Below are 25071 nucleotides of genomic sequence, written 5' to 3'. Positions count from 1 at the left end.
CTTGCATGAAGATCTTTCCTTTCCTAGAATAAATCTTAAACAGTTTTAGGATATTTTCTTAGTTTTATTATTGTATAAATGACTCTCTTCTCGAGATGTTAATGGTTCAGAGTTCAACATTCATAGCTCATTACTTGTTAAGTTGTGATTGTTTATACTACTTTGAACCTGGAAATCACCTTTGAAGGAAGCTTTTAAGGACACTTGGTGTACTCAGTCTTTCTGGAACCTTAATACAAAGCAAAGGATTCTGAATCTGGTTTTACACAGTTTGTGTTATCCTATAAGTTTTTCCTGTTATCAATCATTATTTTTTTCTTCATATGCTTATGACTTATAGAGATATCTAGGTAGGAAGAATTGTGTCTCGATTTATTCCTATAAGCTCCTAAAGTAATCATCTATTAAGATAATGGATTAATGAACTGTCTGTTTAGCTAATCCCCTCTAATCAGTAAATCATCAACATCTTGTGTAAGCTTAAGTATACTGCCTTGAACCTTTGGAACGTATTTTAGAAGGTTTTCCAACTTATGATTGTTCTCTTTTACAGTCTAGAAACTATGATAATCATATTTTTTGTTTTCTTCTACTCGCCACTTTTTTTTATCTATATCACTGTGTAAAGTCTTATAGAAACCATGTGCTGAGATATTAATATAACCCAAAGGATTAATTTCTTCAATTCTACATCTATCTTCATTCATTGGTCTTCCAAAATTAAAACCAAAAACCCCAAAACAATTATGTTAGATGCTCTCGCATTGGTAGCTGACCTACTACTATCTCAGAGGTACAACACGTTGTATGCCTTATTATTATTGTTGTGCCCCTATTGTCCCCATATTGTTATTATTGTGCCCCATAGAATCCCTCTATTGTTATTTTTGTGCCTTTATATTATTATTCTTAGGTCGGCTTGGTTATATTGTGACCCCTTAGACTCCTATATATATAAAGGAGCTTTTGTCATTTGAATCATCTAAGAATTGTTCATTTGTGTAATGTAAAGGAGGTTTCCCCCTCGAAGAGGCTTATTTCTAAGGCATTGATATATCTTTTCTATCTTTTTGTGAGCTGGTTTCATAACATGGGTACATTGCTCGGGCTCCTTTGTCCAACTCGTCTGAAAGCATGCGCATCATTGTCTTCAATGCTGTCGGACTAGAAACATACTTGTGCATGATGTCTGCACTGACAGGTAAGTTTGGGTTGGTGGCAATGCGCATTAACTCGTCAAAGTATGATTCAAGCTCTAGTCAGACTTGTTTCTTTGTCTGTGCCTAGGTGAGAGTCCCAATAGATGGGATCGCATGTGTGTGCACAACATCCATACTCTTGAATACTCGTGCATGGGAAGCATGTATACTAGTGATGAGCTACGGGAGCTCTTCATAGTTCTAGATTTGGCTACGGATAAGTGCCTTCACCTCAACCGCATTGGCCCTCAACATATTAGGCAAGTGAAGCGTGGCTCCCTTGTATTTCATCATCCATGTTTGCATGTTGTTAAGCCCCTATACTACTATTGTAACCCCTTATTGTTATTAGTACAACCCACTTATTATATTCATGTACCCATGCAGTGCCCATATTGTTACTATTGTGCCCCATAGAAGCCCACTATTTTTATTATTGTGCCCTTACATTAATATTGTTATGTCGGCTTTGATTATGTTATGACCCCTTAGACTCATATATATAGAAAGGAGGTCTTTTCATTTGTATCATCCAAGAATGGTTCATTTATGTAATGTAAAGGAGGTTTCCCCCTAGAAGAGGCTGAATTATAAGGCGTTGATCTATCTTTTCTATCTTTTCTATCTTTTCTTGAGCTGGTTTCATAACATTTGGTATCAAAGCTTTGGATTCTAGGGTTTCGCTACTCCAAACAGGTCATCGTGGCATTTTCGCTACAACTTTTTTTCTGAGACATTTCAGAAGTTTCAAAAAGAACCCATTTGAGAAGAAATCACGCTGAACCTTGGGTCGAATTTTCAGAGCTTTTCGCGCTATATTTGCGGAGATATGACTTGAGGAAGCTGGTCTTTTTGTAGACTCCTTAATTACATTCTAAACAGGTGACCTAGGGAAAATCATCATAAATTTCTCTCTGGGAATCAGATTGAAATTTCGTCAGAAGGTACAGAAAGAGGACGGACTGTAGTTTCTTGTATGCATTTTTCAGATCCAAAGGTCGAAATAGTGACTCGTGGCACGTCGTACAAGTTCGCTCTACTAAACTAGTCTATAATCAGGTCATCTTGGGAGATTGTGCATAACTCTTCCTTGGAGAATCCAAATTGGATCAGACTAGTGGCATTAGAAAGAGGACGCAGAGGGCTACTATATGTCGCAATTTCAGAATTGAAAGATACGAAAGTACAGAGTTATAGTCGTTTCAAGATCGAGCTCCTAAAATCAAGAAAAAGCAAGATGAAGAAGTTTGATGGCAAGGATCTGGTAAATTGGATACTTTAGATGGAGGAATATTTTGATCTACATGGTGTACCACTGTTACAAAAGGTATGTATTGCATCTTCATATTTAGAAATGGATCAATTTTTATGGTATGAAGGGCTTTGTTCTCGTAAACAACTTGTTACATGGTCAATTTTCACGGAGGAAATGGTAGCACATTATGAAGATACAAAGAGCAACACCTTCTTTAGAGAAACACCACAACAATTGGAAATAGTAAAAGGGCTTTGTGACATAGTGGAAAGAAAAATTATGGAAACCAAGAAGCATACCCCTTACAACTATACAGATGAAAGTGTTGTTTCTCCTAGCGTTCCACAACCTACAAGGGTTACACCACAACAATTGGAAGAAAAAAGAGAAAAAGGGCTTTGTTACAATTGTGATAGCAAATGCACTAAAGGTCATAAGTGTGCTGAGAAGAAATTATTTTACATAGAATATGAAGAGGAGGAATAAAAGGATCGAGAAAGGGGGGCAGGAGTACGTACGCCATGCTAATCTTAACACATTTCACTATCGCACCAAGACCCGACCCCAGAGCAAGAAGAAATGAATCAGACCATATCTTGTAAAGCATTGGCAAGAATTACCACTCCTCAAACTCTCAAGATAGAAGGACATATCAAAAAGAAAAAAGGTGCAAGAAGTGAAAGATCACATCGAGAAAGAAGAAATAAATCCAACCATATCTTGTAAAGGATTGGAAGAAATTGCCACTCCTCAAACTCTAGAGATAGAAGGACATATCAAGAAGAAAAAGGTTCAAGCAGTGAAAGATCACATCGAGCATCAACAGCAAGTTCTCCAACTTTTAAAGGATAATGCCATTTCAGTGCAAAATCAAACGAAACAACAGGTAGATCAACATTGTAGTGAAAAAAATTTTGATCTAGGTGATTGGGTATTTTTACTGCTACATCTCAAGCAAGCTATTTATGAGAAGGAAATGTTGGCAATACTACATGCACTTAAAAAATGGCGACCTTACCGAATGGGAAGACTCTTCAAGGATGAGGATGTGGAAGCATTGTTTTGTACTATTTCTATTATCCAACCAGATTGGATAAATGAAGCAAGGGATGAATAGAAGAGGGACGTAGAAGTATGGCCACTTATTCAAAAGTTGCAAAAGGTCTCAATTCAAACAATATTTCCAGAAATTGAAGAGGAAGGAAAAATCATATTGGAACCTGGAGCAGTCACAAAAACAAGAACCTGACAGCTACGAAATCGATCAATTTCAGAGTATCTCATCAAGTGGAAGAACTTACCCGCTGAAGATTCCACATGGGAGGACAAGAATTTTATACAGAAAAATCAATAACTACTCAAGCGTTGAGGACAACGCTTTTTGAAGGAGAGGGGCATGTTAAGCCCCTATACTACTATTGTAACCCCTTATTTTTATTATTACAACCCACTTATTATATTGATGTACTCATGTAGTGCCCATATTGTTACTATTGTGCCCCATAGAAGCCCACTATTGTTATTATTGTGCCCTTACATTACTATTGTTATGTTGGCTCTGATTATGTTATGACCCCTTAGACTCCTATATATAGAAAGGAGGTCTTTTCATTTGTATCATCCAAGAATGGTTCATTTATGTAATGTAGAGGTTGCCCCCTTGAAGAGGCTGAATTCTAAGGCGTTGATCTATCTTTTCTATCTTTTCTTGAGCTGGTTTCATAACACATGTCATCAACAGCAGCACGCAATTCCGTCAAGATACGTGCTCTTCTAGCACATCGTTGTTGCCAACCGTTGAGATAGACGACTGCCTTATGCAGGGTACCAAACTTGCAATACAATGCTTGCATCATTGTGTCAAGGGACAATACTTCATCTAGTATTTCCTTCTTCAGTTCAACTCGGGCAGATGTTGTCACCAAGTCTCCTCCTTGCTTGGCTATCTGTAGTTCCTTCGCCATTCACTCATTCTCAGCTATCAAAAAACAAACACTCAAGCTAGTGGTTTCGGCATACACTCTGGTTGCATCAACCAAGGTTGATGGATGTTTGTATGATCCTCTAGAGTTGACACTCTGCGAGACTGCACAACTCTATGTTGAGATTCGTTGAATGAGATGTTGTGCATCTCTCCTTCTAGTGGATCACCAAGGATCTCAGTGCCTCCTTGGGCACTCGAGACTTGCTCATCATCTAGATGTGATGAAGCAAGTAAGTCGACCTCTTTGTAATGAAGCATGAGGTTGATGTCCTGTTCCAACTCTTGTTGCTCCATGTCTGCATCGAACTGTTGAAGTGCTTGTTCTATCTCATGAGAAAAATCTTGCTCCTGTGATGGTTCACCCTATCTACCTAATGCCAGCTGATCTGATAAGTCCACCACCTATATGGGCGTTGTTTCATCTATTTGCACATGTTTCTCCCCCTATTGTATTTGATGCGGCTGCGCTTCCCTCTCCTATTTTCACAACTCTTGTTCCTTCTAAAGTTGCTCCCTTAGCTCATGCAACTCCTTCTCTGCTTCTTCCATTCTTCTCTTATCCCTCTTCCTTTGCGTGATTCGCATGTCGCGCTAGTGCCTCTTTGCCTCTATAGCCATAGTTGCTTTCTCTACTGATGGATCTCCTCGAAACTTGCAGCTTTGCTCTTCCTCCATGAGATTGACAATCTTCCTCTTACCTTTGTCGCGCACTGGTATGCTTGCCTTTGCTACCACTGTTGTTGCTACTGCTGATACTCTCCGTCATATTGCTTCATTTTTCTTCACTAACCAATCCACAACAAAGCCAACCTATTCATTGGATCTGGAGAAACTGTAGCAATATCCCCATGGGTCCTCCTCGGCCCAATGACATGCCCCGTGGATCCAGTTAAACCAAACTCTCGTGCATTGATCTTTCACAATGAAATGTGGGTCATACGGATTGTAGCTTCGGAGGTTGAATGGGTACTTCTTCATCAATTCGGCTTCGACATTCGCTTGCTTAATACTCCAAATCTCATATAACCCAATCCGCAATGGAAGAGTGGGCTAAGGTGCCTTCTTCTTCTGGTGTAGTCTAGCTATCGATCCTGCCAAGATGTGATATGTTACTTCCTGCATGACAAGTACGTCTAAGGAAAACTTTGGTACAACATGCGGAGGCTTCTCTGTGTTGAACATTTGGATGAAGGTGCCAGACGGTGAGGCATACCAATAAGCAATGCCTATCAGTGCATCCATTGCTTCCTTCGACATGCCGAGTGGATCTTGTTTGAATATCATCTTGTACATTGGGGTGACAAAATCATCGGACAGTTGTTTGATTACTCCTCTGAAACTCCATTCAGACAACAACTTGAAATATGTGTTCACAGCAGTCTTCGTCAGTGACCATGCCCACTCCAAGCCCGAGAACTCCTGTCGGGCACGGACTGCATCTAATATGTAGGCAGAAATGTAAATCATTGCATGCATCCCTCTGGGTGACTATTGAGCCTTCGTTACCTGTTCCTTCAGCTAATGAGCCAACGAGCTAGACCAGTTACATGGTTTTCCTTCTCTATCCATTTGGTCTAGTGTGATCACCCAACTCTATGGGAAGGTTTCCGTGCTTTCTTGGCCACACAGTCAACATGAAAATATGACCAAGTATTGATACGCCTTCCACAGTATCTTTTTCTTGTAGATTTGGTTGGGTGTCAACCTGAATCGAGTCGGCTCCTTTACCCAATTCTTCAGAATGTCTCTGGAGTTAGCACGTTGGGTATGTTGAATGGAGTCTTCATGACAATCACAGATGCTGATATCTGATACATCTCATCATAATCTCGTTACCGAAAGGTTGCAAGCTTCGTCCCACTATCACTACTCAAAGTCATTATCTCAGGGTCCGTGTGGGAGACGATCCAGTGTATCATGTCCACACATGGGAACACAGGGTATCTGCATGCAATCTGGTACAATCCGAACTTGTGAATGTTCACATACACCTAACAGTCTTCGAGGTCTTCCTCAAAAGTGCCTGCAAATGCTTCATTGACCTCTTGCCACTTCAACTTGATGTCCTTGTCTAGAAACAACTTTGTATCTTCATAGATCGGTAGACTAGAGGACACTCGCTCAACTGTTGCTCTAGCTACATTTCTGTCAGTGTCCTGTGATCCCACTCTCTTGGAAGCCATTGATCATGTACTGCTAAGAGGCAGATGAACACCTGAAATATCTGGAGACAAAGCAACATGCATGGAAATAAATCTGTCAGCGAAAACCAAAGAAAATTCGGGGAATGACACAACACATACCTGGGGAACTGATAGGAAATATTGCGCAATTTCTTCTGGGAGGCTGGGTGATTGGATGCCAGAACTGCGCAAAAGGCAATCTGGGTTGTCTGGGAGGCAAGACTGGATGATGGATTTGCGCAATGTGCAATCCAGACTGGCTGTTGGAATTGTGCAATGCGTAGTTCCAACTTGGAGTGACTGCAAGCTCAGGGACTGCATTGCGCAATTTTTGAGGCCAGCAGTCACTGTCCCTCAGAAATGTGCAAAACAATCCTGGAGGGTAGCATTGGGTAGAAATGTGCATTTCTAGAGAGGAATATAGAGCCTTCCTTCCCTAGATTGCGCAATGTTGTCTCAGTGAAGGCAGATTCTGGGCCAAGGTTGGCCAAACTCACTGATGGGAAACTTAAAGAAAATATGAAAGTGAATGCATGACGACACTAAGTGAAATCATAAGTGATTGACATTGCATGCAAACATGAGTGAAAAATTCAGTAAATATATCAACATGCATGTGGGTGAAGCGAGTCACCGAATTGGCGACCGTTCGTGCAAAATAATTTCATGCATGCGACAACAATGAGATAGAAACAAAAACTGAAATCGTGCTAGGAAAAGATATAATACATGTAAAGGATAGCAAGCATTCAAATAAATCAAGCAAACAACACTCACACAAGCGAAAACATAAAAAGCGACAAAAATGCTGAAAAAGACAAGTTGAGGCCACTTACCAATGAATAGTTGAGCTAGATATATCGAAGATTCCTAGATGTGTTGTGGAATTTCAGAGCTCCAAGATCGATGTGAAAGAATGATCTCTGACGTGTCGAATAAATAGGTTTTAACCTCATGACACCCATGCCACAAATCTAGGAAAAAGCGACACTTGCAGGAAAGTTTCTAAAACAACTTTGCATGTAACCTCCAGCTGCTAAAAATAGCTCCCTAAATCAAAGAATGCCTTTTGCATGTTGCCTTTTTCTATTCCGGGAAAAAGCAAGCCGTGCATGCAAGCCAAGTTTCCTTGGCCCCGTGTGGAACTGGTCAACCCAACTGCTCATGCATGAAGCTGCTCAACTGCTGGAAGGAAATGCGCATTTCTAGATGGGAGCTAGGCTGGCTGCCCAGGGGATTTGCACAATTTTTGGGCAGAGAAGCTAACTGCTGCCTAGATTTGCACAAATTTTGGGTTGAGTAGCCCTGCTGGGGAAAATTGCGCAACTTTCACTGTGAGTGTTGACTTGAAGAATTGCACATTTCTGGAGCCCAACAGGCTACCAGATAGGATTGCGCAATTTCTGGAGGGAAGGCTGGTTGCCCTCTAGAATTTTGCAATTTCTTGGGGGAGCTGCTCAGCCTGAAACTAGACCAAGTTCGAATGAACAGCCTATGAGGGGAATGCATCAAGCTGTGATCGACAGGCTACCTCTGTGCAAGAAAAACATTGAAGCTTGTGTACTTGATGAAGCAAGACATGGTGCTATGAAAATCTGGTAGGGAGGCTCCAAAGCGAAGCTAAAGAAAAATTTTGGAGGATGGTTGTAGTTGCTACAACACTTTGCGACACACTAGTAGAAATCCAACTTTTTGAATGGAACTTGTTCATGAAAAGCACGTCTAACACCTCCAGAAGTATTGTTCAGTTCTCAGCTCATCTTGGTTCCACACTCGCTTGATTATAAGATGTATCATTTACCCAGATCTTGGACAATTAACACACATTCCAAGCCAAGGAAACACATTTGTTTCAATTGGGGTTGAGGGGTATATTGGTGCACAAGCAGTATAGTCGTCAGAGTCTTAGTTTCATCTCTGGTGTTGCTCTGCTGCCAACAGGCCTGGACAATACCCTAGCGAAGTCACATAGGAACACAAGCATGGCTCCGCTACCAGCGAGCCTGGTCAGTACCCCAGTGAATTTACTTGCATCACCTCTCTGTGCAGGAAGCCTTTCTCTTATTTCGGCTTATTCACTTTCATTTTGAATTTTTCTTACTTTTCATTTTTTCATTTTCTCAACTGTGCATAGAACTTATTCATTTCATAGGCAGAAGAGGTTGTTACTGTAGAGAATTAGTTTGTTTTATCTCTAACGTGCTTGTTAAGGTTTTCCCCCTCACCTTACTCTACTTGACTTAGCTGAAAAGGGTTAACCTAAAAACAACCGACTAGAGTAGGTGACACTAGTTAGCACGCAAGCATTGTGTTTTCACCAAGGTTCACTTCGAAGAGTATGTATTTTCCTTTAGCGTATCATGGACTAAAAGTAACGAGTTCTTCATACAGAGGCAAGATGACAGATAACCAAGTAGTGATAGTTGTACAATCCCTCTTGTACTTTACCCAACTCGTTTCAAGATTCATACATGGTTTCATGTGAAACTAACCTACGAACTAAACAAAATAACTAACAAACCACATAGAAAAGCAAGAGCAGAAGCAAAAGCGGGAGCAAAGTGAGTAAGAAAACAAGAAAGCAGACAAACAAACAAACAAAGTAAGCAAACACGCATGAAAGCAAACTGACTGAAAGAAAACACTACTCCTACTCCTAAGCTAGTGGTGCATGGACCTGATCACGTGAAGTGATATTTCCAATGCAGCCACCGATGCATTGGTTGACCCATGTTGGTGAAGGCTTGGTCCAGGAGCAACCCAGTTGCGCGAACCAGCAAGAAAGACAGATATAACAATGAAGACAACCACACCTCATGTTTCAAAGTGTCCACAAGACATAAGTGAGTGAAATTGCATGACGAGCAGTCCGTGGACTTATCATGGTGCTATGCGACACTGCATGCAACTTTGAAGCATAAGCACACTCTTGACTGAGACATGCAAGCAAATGAAAGAAACAAAGATAACTTGTGTCATGCACGTTTTCTTGCAATGTAAGATTCCTCCAATGCATGAGTGATAGGATCGTGCAGTTCAAGTGGAGGAAGTATGATCTATGTGTGAAATGGATTTTCAATGCATACAGATGAGCGATGAGGAGCCTTGGGTGATTGAACAGTTTCATAATCAGAAGTGAGACTAACCCCAAGAGAGTGAGGGCCTGACATAGCCATCAGCTCAGGCTGAAGTGCCTCGACAGTCTTGGGTGTTTCAACTTCATCATCAGGTAGATCATCATAAACCGATGGCTTCGAAAGATCAATTGCGATAGATTCATGATCATGATAAAATATGGTAGTAAATGGATCACGGCTGCCACGATCAGAAAAATGAATGATTTCATCGGCATCCTCATGATCAGATGAATCAAACAGAGGGGTAGATGAAAATCTAACAAACTCATCCTCTATGTTTCTAAAAAAGGCAGATGAAATATCAAGTGGATTTTCAATGAATAACTTATCCTCTCTGTTGTCGAATGATGGACCAACATCTCGTGTGTCCTGCGAGTGATCAAAAATGGGTGCATTTGTGGATTGAGATAAACATGTGAAATTTTGGATGGCAAGTTCACCAAAGATGTCAGGAAATAATGGAGGAGGCTGAGACGGAAGGGAGTCATCCTTTGCCGAGTGTTGATGTTCAAGCTCCCACTCATACTCTTCATGAATGACAGCACATGTTATTTGTGCAACACCAACTCCTTCAGTGGCTTGTTCCTCATTCACAACAAGTGAAGAGTCTGGAATGGAAGAACACAAGATAATCTCATCAAGAGGAACAGCCAAGTGTGAAGACAGAGATTGTGGAACAGAATGAATATGACAACTCGAAGGACTCACAACCAGATCTGCGTGAAAAGTAAGTGAAGTTATCTTGGGAGGATGTGAAAGTTGAACAGGTGTGTGAGCATGATCCTCAACATCACTTGATAGTGGTGGAGCTGTTTGATGAGGGGATAGCGGACAATCACTCGTGGCAGTGACCGCATCTGGCTGAGATTACGCATCTCCATCACTAAAGAAGGTTGAGTGAGGCTTGATTTCAAACTTCTTCTTGGGACGGGCAGATTTCTTAAGGCAATACTCGAATCGGTCCCAAAGATAGGAAAAGTTAATTTGGTTCCTCGGAGCTTGAAACTACAAGTCACGGAAGCGTTGCCAAAAGTCCATAATCAATTCATGCGGAGCCTTCTGTTGTTGTAGCAGTTTTTGATCAAGATGGTCTAGATCAAAATGATAGAAAGTGTCTTCAATGAGATCACAAAAGTGCTCAATTGAGTGCACGTTCTCAGACAATAGGCTAAACAACCACCGAAGTGGATATTCACGAAGTGTGTATGCAAGCAGCAAGCTGGCCAATTTGTCAAAACACCCATCTTCCTCATGAAGCATGGAAACAAAGTCATGTAAGTACTCAGGCCACGTCACTTTGCCTTCACCATCATACGTGTAAGTCGACGAGTGATCAAAAAAATCCCTCATGATGGTGACATCTTCATGATCCGAAAAACATCATGGAGGGATAAGAGTGCAAGAATCCATGAAACATATGCAAAGGCTCAAAACAAGATGAGAGGACACAGCTTGTCATCTGGCCCTCCTAGCGCCATAAATGTTGACGATGGACCTACCAACATGTTAGGGGATCTTCCTGGCAAGAAGTCCCAATTAAACCTCAGACCGTTTGGTGTAGGAGTCCCAGTAGTGGGTCTTATGGTAATGCCTTGACCACGATTTCACACAGAGGCAAGTAAGATAACTTTGTTGGTAGCAAGGGTGTGACAGCTGCAGTGAGTCAAGGAAGGTGCATGAGAGGTTCTAACACAAGGGAGTTGAGGTGAGTGTGCCCGTTGATAACCTGTAATAGTACTCGGCTTGGAAGGGAACACACGAGCAAAGATACATCATAACATGGAAGGAACGTTAGCGAGCAATCCAAAGTGATGGTTAAACCAACAACACATTTCAGAAAGATTCATACATACTTATACAGAATAGTCCATGCATGCATGCGTAAGCAAACAATATATATATCATTTAGAGTAAACCAGATATCATATAATACAATACAACATATGCATGAAACATGTTGGCTCTTATGATATAAATAAGTGTAATTTTGATTCATACAATACATCTATGTCCAACCACTTGTTCGAATAGTGGAATGTTACAGCCACATCCGCCTGCTCCTCCAAAGCGATGTACTAGCTTTGTGCAGTGGAGAAGCCAACGCTCGTTACAATACTGTCCAAGCTCTCTCCAAGATAGTCTTATCGGAAGATTGGCTGACCAAAAGCCTATACAATGGCTTATGAGGGACTATTTATAGCAAAGGGTGGGGTGGCCCTTGGCATTCCCCTTTATGTCAGTTCAACTACTGGCATGACTCTTCACCTACTCTATGATTGTTACATCCAACTATTAACACTTGACTTACACTTGAAATGACTTTACATTACAATGCACATGTACCCATGTGAAACAAAATGGCTTGAGCAAGCCATGCTAGACATCACTTTGGCTTAGAAAACCATGGAATTCCAACTCCTCAACATCTTCATGTTGATCGGCAGTAACATACTGATGCCAAGATCAGTAGTCCTTGATGATGTTTGTGTGCTCCGCGGTGACATCTGTTTGAAACCTGACTCTTGCCTCCATAGCATCTGGGTACACTGCTCGGGCTCCTCTGTCCAACTTGTCTGAAAGCATGCGCATCATTTTCTTCAATGCGGCCGGACCAGCAACATGCTTATGCATGATTTCTGCACTAACGGGAAAGTCTGGGCTGGTTACAATGCACATCAACTCATCGAAGTACGAGTCAAGCTCTAGTCAGACCTGTTTCTTTGTCTTCACCTGGGTGAGAGTCCCAATAGATGGGATCGCATGTGTGCACACCACAACATCCATACTCTTGAATACTCGTGCATGGGAAGCCTGTATACTAGTGATGAGCTATGGGAGCTCTTCATAGTTCCGGTTTTGACTCCAGACACGTGCCTTCAACTCAACTGCATTGGCCCTGATCATCTTAGGTAAGTGAAGTGGGGAACCCTTGTATTTCATCGTCCATGTTTGCATGTCATCAACAACATCATGCAAGTTCGTCAAGATACATGCTCTTCTAACACATCGTTGTTGCCAACCGTTGAGATGGACGACTTCCTTATGCACGGTACCAAACTTGGACTACAACACTCACATCACTGTGTCAAGGGACAATACTTCATCTAGTACTTCCTTCTTCAATTCATGTCGGGTGGATGATGTTACCAACTCTCCTCCTTGCTTGGTCGTCTGTATTTCCTTCGCCATTCGCTCATTCTCAGCTATTAGAAAGTGAACACTTGAGCCAGTGGCTTCGGCATACACTCTAGTTGCAGCGGCCAAGGCTGCTGGATTTTTGCACACATCAATCATGATCACGCATTTCTCAACTTGCGCAGGAGATGTATGATCCTCCGAAGTTGACTCTCTACGAGACTGCACAACTCTATGTTGAGATTTGTCAAATGAGATGTTGTGCATCTCTCCTTCTGGATGATCACCAAGGATCTCAGTGCCTCCTTCGTCACTTGAGACTTGCTCATCATCTGGATGTGATGAAGCAAGTATGTCGACCTCTTGGTGATGAGGCATGAGGACATTGTCCTGTTCCAACTCTTGCTACTCCATGTCTGCATCCAATTGTTGAAGTTCTTGTTCTATCTCATTAGTGAAATATTTCTCCTGCGATGGTTCACCCTATCTACTTGATGCTAGCTAATCTGATAAGTCCACCACTTGTACGAGTGTTGCTTCATGTGTTTGCACATGTTGCGCCCCTACTGTATCTAATGCGGCTGCTCTTTCCTCTCCTATTTGCGCAGCTCTTGTTCCTTCCGAAGTTTCTCCCTTAGCTCATGCAACTCCTTCTCTGCTTCTTCCATTCTTCTCTTATCCCTCTACCTTTGCACGATTCGCATGTCACGTTAGTGCCTCTTTGCCTCTATAGCCATAGTTGCTTTCTCTATTGATGGATCTCCTCGAAACTTGCAGCGTTGCTCTTCCTCCATGTGATCGACAATCTTCCTCTTACCTTTGTCGCGCACTGGTATGCTTGCCTCTGGTGCCACTACTGGTGCTTTCCATGATGTTGGTTCATGTTGCTTCGCTAACCACTCCACAGCGAAGCTGGCCTGTTCATTGGGTTTGGAGAAATTGTAGAAATATCTCCATGGGTCCTCCTTGCCCAAATGACATGCCCCGTGGATCTAGTTGAGCTGAACTCTCATGCAGTGATCTTCCACAATGAAATGTGGGTCATACGAATTGTAGCTTCGGAGGTCGAATTGGTACTTCTTCATCAGTTTGGGTTCGACATCTGCTTGCTTGATACTATGAATCTCATATAACACAATCTGCAACGGAAGAGCGGGCCAAGGTGCCTTATTCTTCTAGTGCAGTCTAGCTGTCAGTCCTGCTGAGATATGATATGCTACTTCCTGCATGACAAGTACGTTGAAGGTAAAATTCATTAGAACATGTGGAGGCTTCTCCACGCTGAACATTCAGATGAAGGTGTCAAACGGTGAAGCATACCAATCAACAATGCCTATTAGTGCGTCCATTGCTTTCTTCAACATGCAGAGTGGATCCTATTCGAATATCATCTTGTACACTAGGGTGAAAAAATGATCAGACAGTCATCTGATTACTACTATGAAGCTGCATTCGGACAAAAACTTGAAATATGTGCTCACAGTAGTCTTCGTTGGTGACCATGCCCACTCCAAGCTCGGGACCTCAATGTTGGGCACATACTTCATCTGAGATGGAGGCAGACATTTAAATATTTGCATGCATACCTCCAGGTGACTGTCAAGCCTCCGTTACATGTTCCTTCAACTGATGAGCCAACGAGCTAGACCAGTTACATGGTTTTCCTTCTTTATCCAGTTGGTCCAGTGCGATCACCCAACTCTGTGGGAAGTTTTTCGTGCTTTCTTGGCCACACAGTCGACATGCAAATATGACCAAGAATTGATACATCTTCTGCAGTATCTTTGTCTTGTAGATCTGGTTGGGGTCTCAACTTGAATCGATCTGGCTCCTTTACCAAGTTCTTCAGAATGTCTCTGGAGTTAGAACTATTATTGAGTAAGTTGAATGGAGTATTCATGATAGTCACGGGCTCTGACATCTTATACATCTCATCATAATCTCGTGCCCAGAAGGTTGCAAGCTTCGTCCCACTGTCACTTCTCAAGGTCATTGTCTCGAGGTCAGTGTGAAAGACGATCTAGTGTATCATGTCCACGCATGGGAACGCGGGGTATTTGCATGCAATCTGGTACAAGCCAGACTTGTGAATGTTCACATACACCTGATGGTCTTCGAGGTCTTCCTCAAAAGTGCCTACAAATGCTTCATTAACCTCTTGCCACTTCAGCTTGATGTCCTTGTCTAGAAACAACTTTGTATCTTCATAAATCGGTAGACTAGAGGACACTCACTCAACTGTTGCTCCAGCTGTGTTTTCGTCAATGTCTCGTGATCCCACTCTCTTGGAAGCCATTGATCTTGTACTTCTAGGAGGTAGATGAACACCTGAAACATCTGAAGACAAAGCAACATGCATGTTAATAAATATGTCAGCGAAAACCAAAGAAAATTCGGGGAATGACAAAACACATACCTGGGGAACTGATGAGAAAGATTGCACAATTTCTTCTGGGAGGTTGGGTGACTGGCTACCAAAATTGCTCAAAAGGCATTATTGGCTATCTGGGAGGCAAGACTAAACGTTGGATTTGCGCAATGTGCAATCCATACTGGCTGTTGGGATTGTGCAATGCACAATTCTAGTTGGGAGTGACTGCAGCCTTAGGGACTGCATTGCACAATTTTCTAGGTCAGCAATCATTGTCCCTCAAAAATTTGTAAAACAATCTTGGAGGACAGTGATGGGCAGAAATGCACATTTTTGGAGAGGAAGACAAAGCCTTCGCAACTAAAAGAAAATATGAAAGTGAATGCATGGCGACACTAAGTGAAAGCAGAAGTGATTAACGGTGCATGCAAACATGAGTAAAATATTCAGTAAATAGATCAACATCCATGTGGGTGAAGCGAGTCGCCGAATCGATGACCATTCATGCAAAATAGTTTCATGCATGCAACAACAGTGAGATAGAAATGAAAACTGAAACAGTTCTAGGACAAGCTAGTATACATGTAAACGACAACAAGCATTCAAAGCAATCAAGCAAACAACACTCACACAAGCAAAAACATAAAAAGCGACAGAAATGTTGAAAAAATACAAGCTGAGGCCACTTACCCATGAATAGATGAGCTGGATGTTTCGAAGAGACCTGGATGTGTTGTGGGATGTCAGAGCACTAAGATCGATGTGAAAGAATGAGTTCTGATGCGTCGAATAAATAAGTTTTGAGTTCATGACCCGCATGCCACAAATCTAAGAAAAAGCAACACTTGGAGGAAAGTTTCTAAAATAACTTTTCATGTAACCTCCAGCTGCTAAAAATAGCTCCCTGAATCACGGGATGCCTTTTGCATGTTGCCTTTTGCTATTCCGAGAAAAAGCAATCCATGCATGCAAGTCAAGTTTCCTTGGTCCCGGGTGGAACTGGTCAACCCAACTGCTCATGCATGAAGTTGCTCAACTTCTTGAAGGAAATGTGCATTTTTGGCTGGGAGCTGGGTTGGCTGCCCAGGAGATTTGTGCAATTTCTGGGCAGAGCAGCTGACTGTTGCCCATATTTGCACAAATTTTGGGCTGAGCAGTCCTGCTGGGGAAAATTGCGCAATTTTCATTGTGAGTGTTGACTAGAAGAATTGCGCAATTTTGAAGCCTAGAAGGATGCCAGACATGATTGCACAATTTCTGGAGGGAAGGTTGGTTTCCCTCCAGAGTTGCTCAATTTCTTGCGGGAGCTACTCAGCCTACAAGTGGACCAAGTTCGAATGAACAGCCTGTGAGGGGAATGCATCAAGCTGTGATCGACAAGCTACCTCTGTGCAAGAAAAACACTGAATCTTGTGTACCTGACAAAGCAAGACAAGGTGCTGTGAAAAGTTGGTAGGGAGGCTCCAAAATGAAGCTAAGGAAAAATTTTGGAGGGTGGTTGTAGTCGCTACAACACTTGGTGACGCACTGGTAGAACTCTAGCTCTCTGAATGGACCTTGTTCGTGAAAAGAAATTCTAACACCTCCGAAAGTATTGTTCAGTTCTCAGCTCATCTTGGTTCCACACTAGCTTGATTATAAGATGCAGCATCTTCCAAGCTCTTGGTTAATTAACACAAATTCCAAGCCTAGGAAACACAGTTGTTTCGATTAGGGTTGAGGGGTATATTGGTGCACAAGCAGTATAGTCGTCAGAGTCTTAGTTTCATCTCTGGTGTTTATCTGCTGCCAGAAGGCTTGGATAGTACCCCAGCGGAGTCACATAGGAACACAAGCATGGCTCCGCTACCAGCGAGCCTGGTCAGCACCCCAGTGGAGTTACTTGCATCACCTCTCTGTGCAGGAAGCCTTTCTCTTCTTTCGCCTTATTCACTTTCATTTTGAATTTTTCTTACTTTTCATTTTTGCAACTGTGCATAGCAATCATTCATTTCATAGGTGGAAGAGGGATCCCGACTTATTGAGGAAAAAGAGGTTGTTCTAGTAGAGAAGTAGTTTATTTTATCTCTGACATGCTTGTTAAGATTTTCCCCATCATCTTACTCTACTTGCTTGAGCTGACAAGGGTTAACCCAAAAACAACAAACTAGAGTGGGTGACACTAGTTAGCGCGCAAGCATTGTGTTTTCACCAAGGTATGTAGGTGTGAAGTATTAAAAGCGTGTAGATACGCGGTTTTTCTTTATAAGAGTCGAGTGAAACTTCTAGGGTTTTGAAGAATGAACTGTTAATGATGGTTAATCAGTTCAATTATGTCTGTTACTATCTGCTAATGGTGTCTCTCTCATAATGATCTGTGTTTAACAGTATTGGTTGGGTTGAACTGATTATGGAATGAAAAGTTAACTAAGTAATGATGTTGATAATGATCTGTGTTTGGTTATGTGATCTGTGATGTGTTAAGTATGTGATACAGTGATTGTTTTAGTATGATAATGATTCAGATTCAGGTATCAATATTTTTGAGATTATACGCGGGTATTGTTCAAGAGAATCGCGTACATATGCAAGTATGATTAAGAACAATAGCGTATACAATCTAATGTATGCTTGATAATGGTTTACAGAGGAAACATTTGGTTTCCGTGATGGGTAACAATGTTTGGCTTGGTATATAAATAAGTGGTTATGCATTGGCATGATCTATTCTGATCTAGTTTTATCTAGTTTCATTGGTTACAACAGTTGATTTGATGATTCAGTTGGTTCAGTATTGGAGTAATTGATTTCAGAATAGTTGAAAGTGGATTCAATTTGAAACATTCTAAAAAGTGATCCATAAAGAGCTGAGGATAACAATCTTTAGAAAGGGCATTGTAGCTCCCTCCCAGTAGGAGCTAGAAAATGAGAGGAGGTTGTAGCCTTCTGCAAGTAGGAGACTCCATACTAGTTGAATTTTTCACTAGTACAAGATTGTAAAAATATAATTATTTGAAAAGAAGACAAAGACGAAAAAAAAGGTGGTTTTCTCCGACATTGGGTTTCCACCGAAAACCTTGGTGTTCATGTGTGTTGATATGTTTCTTATGTGTTGATGATCCATCTACTCTTTATTTCCCATAGTTTCTTCTTAATACATGTTTTAGTGAAGTAATGATGCACTGGTTAAATATTAACATATGATGAATTATATGTAAAGCTAGTTGACTGGATATACATAGTTTTCTCTCATCATAGTCACATATGTACATGGGTTCACTTAATAACAGACGCATATAGAAATTGGAATAAGAAAATTAAAGTTGAAGTAAGTTTCAAAATACTTATTCACACCCCCCCCCCCCACTCAATATTTTTCTTAACAAACAATTGGTATCAGAGTAGGTCCTTCAGAAGAAGCTTGATCGCTTGAAGGTAGATTCATCAGGATGAACAATCAAGAGGGAGTAGCATCTATCAGGACACCATTATTTAATGGATCCAACTTGGTTTCTCGGAAAGTCGGAACAAGATCTTATTTGTAGTCACTTGGAGCTGATGTTTGCGGAATCTTTGAAGGAGGCTATCATTATCCATCCTCCATTCCCACATATGAAGCAGATGAGAAAAAATATGAGACCAATGAAAATTTTGTCAACACTTTGTTGGGAAACTTGGAAGAATCAAAATTTGTGAAGGTAATGCAATTGAATACCACAAAGGCTATATGGGACAAGATTATCAAGAGTTATGAAGGTCACACTAAGGTAAAGAGTGGCAAACTTCAAACCTATCGAATTCAATATGAAACCCTCATAATTCATAGTGATGAAAGTATTGCAAGTTTCTTTCTTAGGGTAGATGAGATAGTTAATTCAATGAGAAATATTAGTGATGAAGTAAAAGAATCATTGATTTTTGAGAAAATCCTAATATCTCTAACCCCAAAATTCGATTCAAAAGTCTCTACCATTGAAGAAATGAAATATTTGAAGAACCTTACTGCTGACCAGCTTGAGAAAAGGGAGTCCTTCATATATCAAAAAAGCATCATCCAAAGCTACTTCTAAAGGAAAAGAAAAGGAGGAGCTTAAGGAATCAAGTTATGTATCAAATGAAGAAGAGACAAACTTTGTAAAGCAACTCCAAGTAGGAACTGACAAATTTAGAGATAAGCTTCCTTTCAAATGTTTTTTCTTGTGGAAGAGTTGGTCATTATGTTGCTAAATTCCCTTATAATGAAAACCATGAGAAAGGGAAAAATTATGCAAAGTAAATTTTAGAGGAAGGTTTGAAAACAAGAAAGGTTTCTACACACACGAAGATAGTGATGGTCTTTCAAATGGTGAATATGGTGAGTCTGATCAAGAATATTAATTACTTATGGCATTTGAAGATAAATGTATTGATGAGTCTGATGATGTTTTTATGGATGCCCTAGAAGAAAAAGATACTCTCATTGAAGAAATAACTCAACTTAAAATTCATCTAGAAGAAGCACTAAAGAAACAAAATCTAGAAAAGGAGAGGCATAATGAAAAGTTAAAACTAGAAATAGTAAGTCTAAGAAAGGAACTTGAGAAAAAAAGGTCTATACCTTAGATTTGTTGAAGGATATGAGACCCTAGAAGAAATCATCAAAGTACAATGCTCTCCTCTAATAAAAATAGGTCTTGGATACAATGGAGAATCATCAAAGACTATAAAATATTCTGAAACAGGTACATGAAGCTATCTCAATGTAGTAAAGGGAGGTAGTCAACAAAATTCTAGATCTTAGGAAAGGAATGAAGGATCAAATGTTTCTCAGGTAAATCACCCTTACCACAATCAAAAGGGAAATTACACAAAAATTTACTATACTCACAAGAACTTTTACTTCAATGGTCTATGCTTCACTTGTCATAATTTTTTTCATAAGGTTGCTCAATGTGTCGCGTATAAAACTATCATGACTAGAGAAGCAAAAAAACAAAAGAATGAGTTTGGATTAAATAAATACTCTTACCATACTTTATCACCTCTCCAAGATGAAACAAATTGTTCCTTTTGCAATAAATTTGGGCATAGAGAAATTGAATGCAAAAGCAGAATGAGACCAGCTCTTTAGAATGAACAAAAGGCAACAACATCCAAGGTATGGAAAAAGAAAACCATAGAATCTTAAAATTGTGGTTTAGCTTTGTATGCAAGAGATCAAGAAAATTTGTGGTACATTGACGGTGGACGCTCAAAGAATATGACAAGTGATGAAGATAAGTTTATGTACTTTAGTGAAATAAATAAAGAAAAGAACGTAACATTTGGAAACAATTCATCTGCTGCCATCAAAGGGAAAGGCACTGTTTTGCTAAAGGATAAGGTTAAAGATGGAAATGTTTTGTGTCGAGCGATAAAAAGGTGTCTCTTTTAACTCTTAATTACCTTCACATTAATTATCAACCCAGGGACGACTTTTTATTTCAAGAGTGTACTCAGTCTGAGGCGGCTATTTACTCAAGAGTAATGTTTTGCAGTATAGTGCTTCAAACCCAAAAGTAAATGAAAGCTGGAAAAGAAATCTAACAATAACATAAACTCAAATGCTCTGAAATCCAACTATTCACTCAGCAAACATCAATTGAGGATACAGTAGCAATAACTCATTCCTCTAGAGATTGATGCAATTGAAAAGGCACTCAAAAGAAAGATCATCAAACTGGGAACTAGACAACATATGTCAATGTTCACTACAGTCTCAAACCTTCTGCACACCAAAGCAAAGATAATGTGAATAACAAGAAATGGAACATCGTCTACTTTTATAAATAGGATTGAACAACAAAACTCTATCCTTGTTTAACTGATATAAATTAAATCAAGCATAAATAAGATCCACAATCTGAGAACTTAGGCAGTGATAGCCAATGTCCTTTACAGTTGTTGATCTCTCACACCATACTAAAGCAATAAATTGAAAATGATAAATCAATAATGCTGCTAACAGAAATGGAATAAACACATTTGTTGTAATAACATTTAAAAGACAAAAACAAATCCTTGCGGAAAAGGAACAACAACTAAATCTATTGGAAAACTTAACAGCAAAGCTAATGAAATAAAAATACGCAGCAACTACAGATGTAGTTGAATCAGCAACCTTAACCCAGCGGCATGAACATTAATCACAGTTATTGAAGCATCAACAATTGCAGTTATAATTGAATAGTAACATAATTGAACAACAATTGCAATTACAAATGAATAGCAATTAAATAAATCACAGTCTTAATCAGACAGCGCAGTATTAGATTAGAATTAAGAGTAGGACAATTCAAGTTATAATTAATAATTTTGTCACTACGCAATCCAATTATGATTTCACAATTCTGCAAAATGTTCATAAACAAAAGATTGCTGAATAACACAATTTGAAGAAATGAGAAGGAAACCAAACCATCACACGACAGAAATCGGAAAGATAAAATACAGCAGCAGCATACTCCACCAGAGGCTGGGCCCTTAGCCGCCAGCGGATGCTGCTGGGCTACTTCAGATGAGAAGAATGAACAACAACTCCCAAATCATGTATTAATCATCAAATGGTGAAATCATTACAACAGTTAAAGCTTTGAGACTTACAGCATGAAACAATCCTTTCTTCCTCCTATCCTATCATGAATTCTTAATTCTAAATCTCTAATTCTAAATCCTCAATTCTCCATTCTCTTAGCCATCCTTTTTCCATCCCCAAATCATCCCCATCTCTGATCTCTGTTTTCATTTAAATAGAGAGAGATCAGAGAGAAGTTACAATAAAGATAAGTACAACATAATTTCTATTACAAAATTAGATTGTTTCCAACCAATTGATCAACAAGAAGATATATTTCCATCCATCTTTCAACAAGAGCAAGACGAATTTGGCTTTGCAGCTAAGATTTGGAGGACGACCGAAACAACAAATCTGAGAAAATCGTGCTCAAAGAACCATGCATTTCTCTCAGTACAAGCCGAATTTGGGCAAGCCGTTCTTCATTAAAGTTAATTGGATCCGTTCTGGACAAAACCCATGTTCCGTATTTTCCATATTCTGCTTCATTTGCTCAGAATCTCAACCACAAAACTGTCACTTCTTATTCCAACGAATTTCTGAGTTGGCACTTTTAATGGCCAAATATTCAATCTGGAAATTATCTTGAAGGCTAAAAATGGTGAATAATGTTATAACCAATTTATTAAACTTTCATTGATAAAATTATGCATAATCTTCAATTTATTAGAAATAAAGGAGAATAAATAATATTTTTACATAAGAGCATAAATCATTGTAAAATAGAATTATATGATAAATTATGATAAATGACGTGATGAAGAATGGTAGAAATGGGTGGAATAAGCGTTCAAAAGTGATAATAATAATGGTATATTAACGACCCAACATTTTGTTTGTTAATGGATTAAGACATAACTTGTTGAGTGTTAGTCAAATGTGTGACCAAGGACATGAGTTTTTTCAGATCAAAGTATTGTGTGGTATGCTGAATCTCGATATAGGTAAGATCATAATAAAGGAAACAAGAACTCTAGGTAATGTCTATGTCTTGGAACGTAGACAAGAGCATTGTTACTTGAGAAAATCAGAAGAAAGCTGGCTTTGGCACAAAATATTGGAACATCTAAGCTTCACTCAATTACATAAGTCAAGCAGAATGGGAGCAATACGTGACTTGCCTAACATCTCTTTGCGAGAAAATAACATATGAAAATCTTGTCAATTCAGTAAGCAAACCCAAGTTTATTTTAATGCTAAACAAGGTACCTCAAGTAAGCCTCTTGAACTTATTCATACTGATTTGTGTTGTCTTATGAGAAAGAAGTCTCCTCAAGGTGAAAAATACTTCTTTTTATTCATTGATGATTTTACTAGAATGTGTTGGATTCGCTTATTGAAACATAAATATGAAGTATTTGATAAGTTTAAAGTCTTCAAAGTCGTAGTATAAAATGAGTTAGACTTAAAAATCAAATGTCTTAGATATGATAGGGGAGAAGAGTTTATATCAAATGATTTTTTCGACTTTTGCAAACATCATGGTATCAAGAGGAAATTTTCTATAGATAAAACTCCTCAACTAAATAAAGTGACAATATGAAAGAAAAAAACAATCCAACAAATGGAGCATGCCTTGCTTGATGAGTCTGGAACACCTTATACATTTTGGGGAGAAGAAACACATACAATCATAATTATCCTCAACAAAGCTCATATTCGGGTAAATAGTGATAAAACTCCTTATGAACTATGGTTCGATAAGCCTCCAACTCCAAACATTTCAGAGTTTTTGGAAGAAAATGTTACATAAAGAATAATGATGATAAGCTTGGAAAGTTTGAATCTAGAGGTGATGAAGGAATTCTCTTTGGATACTCCTCTGGAATAAAATGATATAAATGCTATAATAAAAGACTTCAAATGATTGTTGAATCCATTGATGTTGTAATTGATGAAGAATCCACAGGTACAAAAAGGGAAGCACTAGTATATGACGAACTTGTCCCTACAACAAGCCAAAAGGATGTAGGAGATGGAATTAATGAAGCACCAAAAGAAGGAATTGAAAGCATAGCAGAATAAAAGGAAGACTGCTTCAAGTTATGTTCAGAAAAATCATCTAGAATCTCACATTCTGGGTGAAAAGGAAGCTGGAGTACAAACTAGAAGAAATCTTGTTGGAACATCCAATTATCTAGCCTTACTATCCACAATTGAACCTCAAAATGTAAATCAAGCAAGAAAAGATGAATTTTGGGTTAAGGTAATGACTGAAGAACTTGGTCAAATAGAAAAGAACCATACATGGGACTAGTACCAAGACCTCACAATAAAAATGTTATTGGGAAAAAATTGGTATTAAAAAAAACTAAATGAAAATGGAGAGGTAATTAGAAACAAAGAAAGGCTCATATGCAAAGGCTATGCTGAACAAGAAGGAATAGACTTTGAAGAAACATTTGCACTTGTAGCCAAAATTGAAGCCATAAGAATGTTCCTTGCATTTTCAAGCTTTCATAACTTTAAAATATATCAAATGGATGTTAAATCTGCATTTCTAAATGGGTACCTAGAAGAAGAAGTTCATATTAAACAACCTGAAGGGTTCATTCTAGGAAATGATACAAATCTTATCTGCAAACTTAAGAAGGCTCTATATGGGCTAAAACAAGACCCTTGTGCATGGTATTATCGTCTTGATTGGTATCTTCAACAACAAGGCTTCACAAAGGGGTCTACAGATAACAATCTAAATATAAAGATGGATAAAGATAAACTTTTGATAATTGTTGTTTATATAGATGACATCATATTTGGAAGCAATGAAGAATCTATGAGTCAAGGATTAACTTTAGTTATGCAACAAGAATTTTAAATTTCCTTACTTGGTGAACTAACATACTTTCTTGGTCTTCAAGTTCAACAAGAAAAGGAGGGTATCTTTGTCTCACAAACCAAGTACCTCAAGCATATTTTGAAGAAATATGGAATGGAAGACTACAAGCCTGTATGCACACCAATGGTAACATGATGTAATCTTAGCTCACATGATGCTTCTTCTTTAGTAAACCAACCAGAATACAAATCTATGATCGAGAGATTACTCTACCTTACAGGCATAAGACCAAATATTATGCATGAAATTGGGATTGTTGGATGATTTCAAGGAAATCCTAAAGAAACTCATCTCCATGCAGTTGGGATTGTTGGATGATTTCAAGAAAATCCTAAAGAAACTCATCTCCATGTAGTCAATGAATATTCAAGTATTTAAAAGGAACTCAAGATTTTGG

This window comes from Pinus tabuliformis, chromosome 7, assembly GCF_031772625.1.
Source record: "Pinus tabuliformis cultivar Carrire ecotype Pingquan chromosome 7, CPIR1, whole genome shotgun sequence".
Classification (NCBI taxonomy): Eukaryota; Viridiplantae; Streptophyta; class Pinopsida; order Pinales; family Pinaceae; genus Pinus; species Pinus tabuliformis.
The sequence above is the reverse complement of the archived record's forward strand: the minus strand, read 5'-3'. Positions refer to the sequence as shown.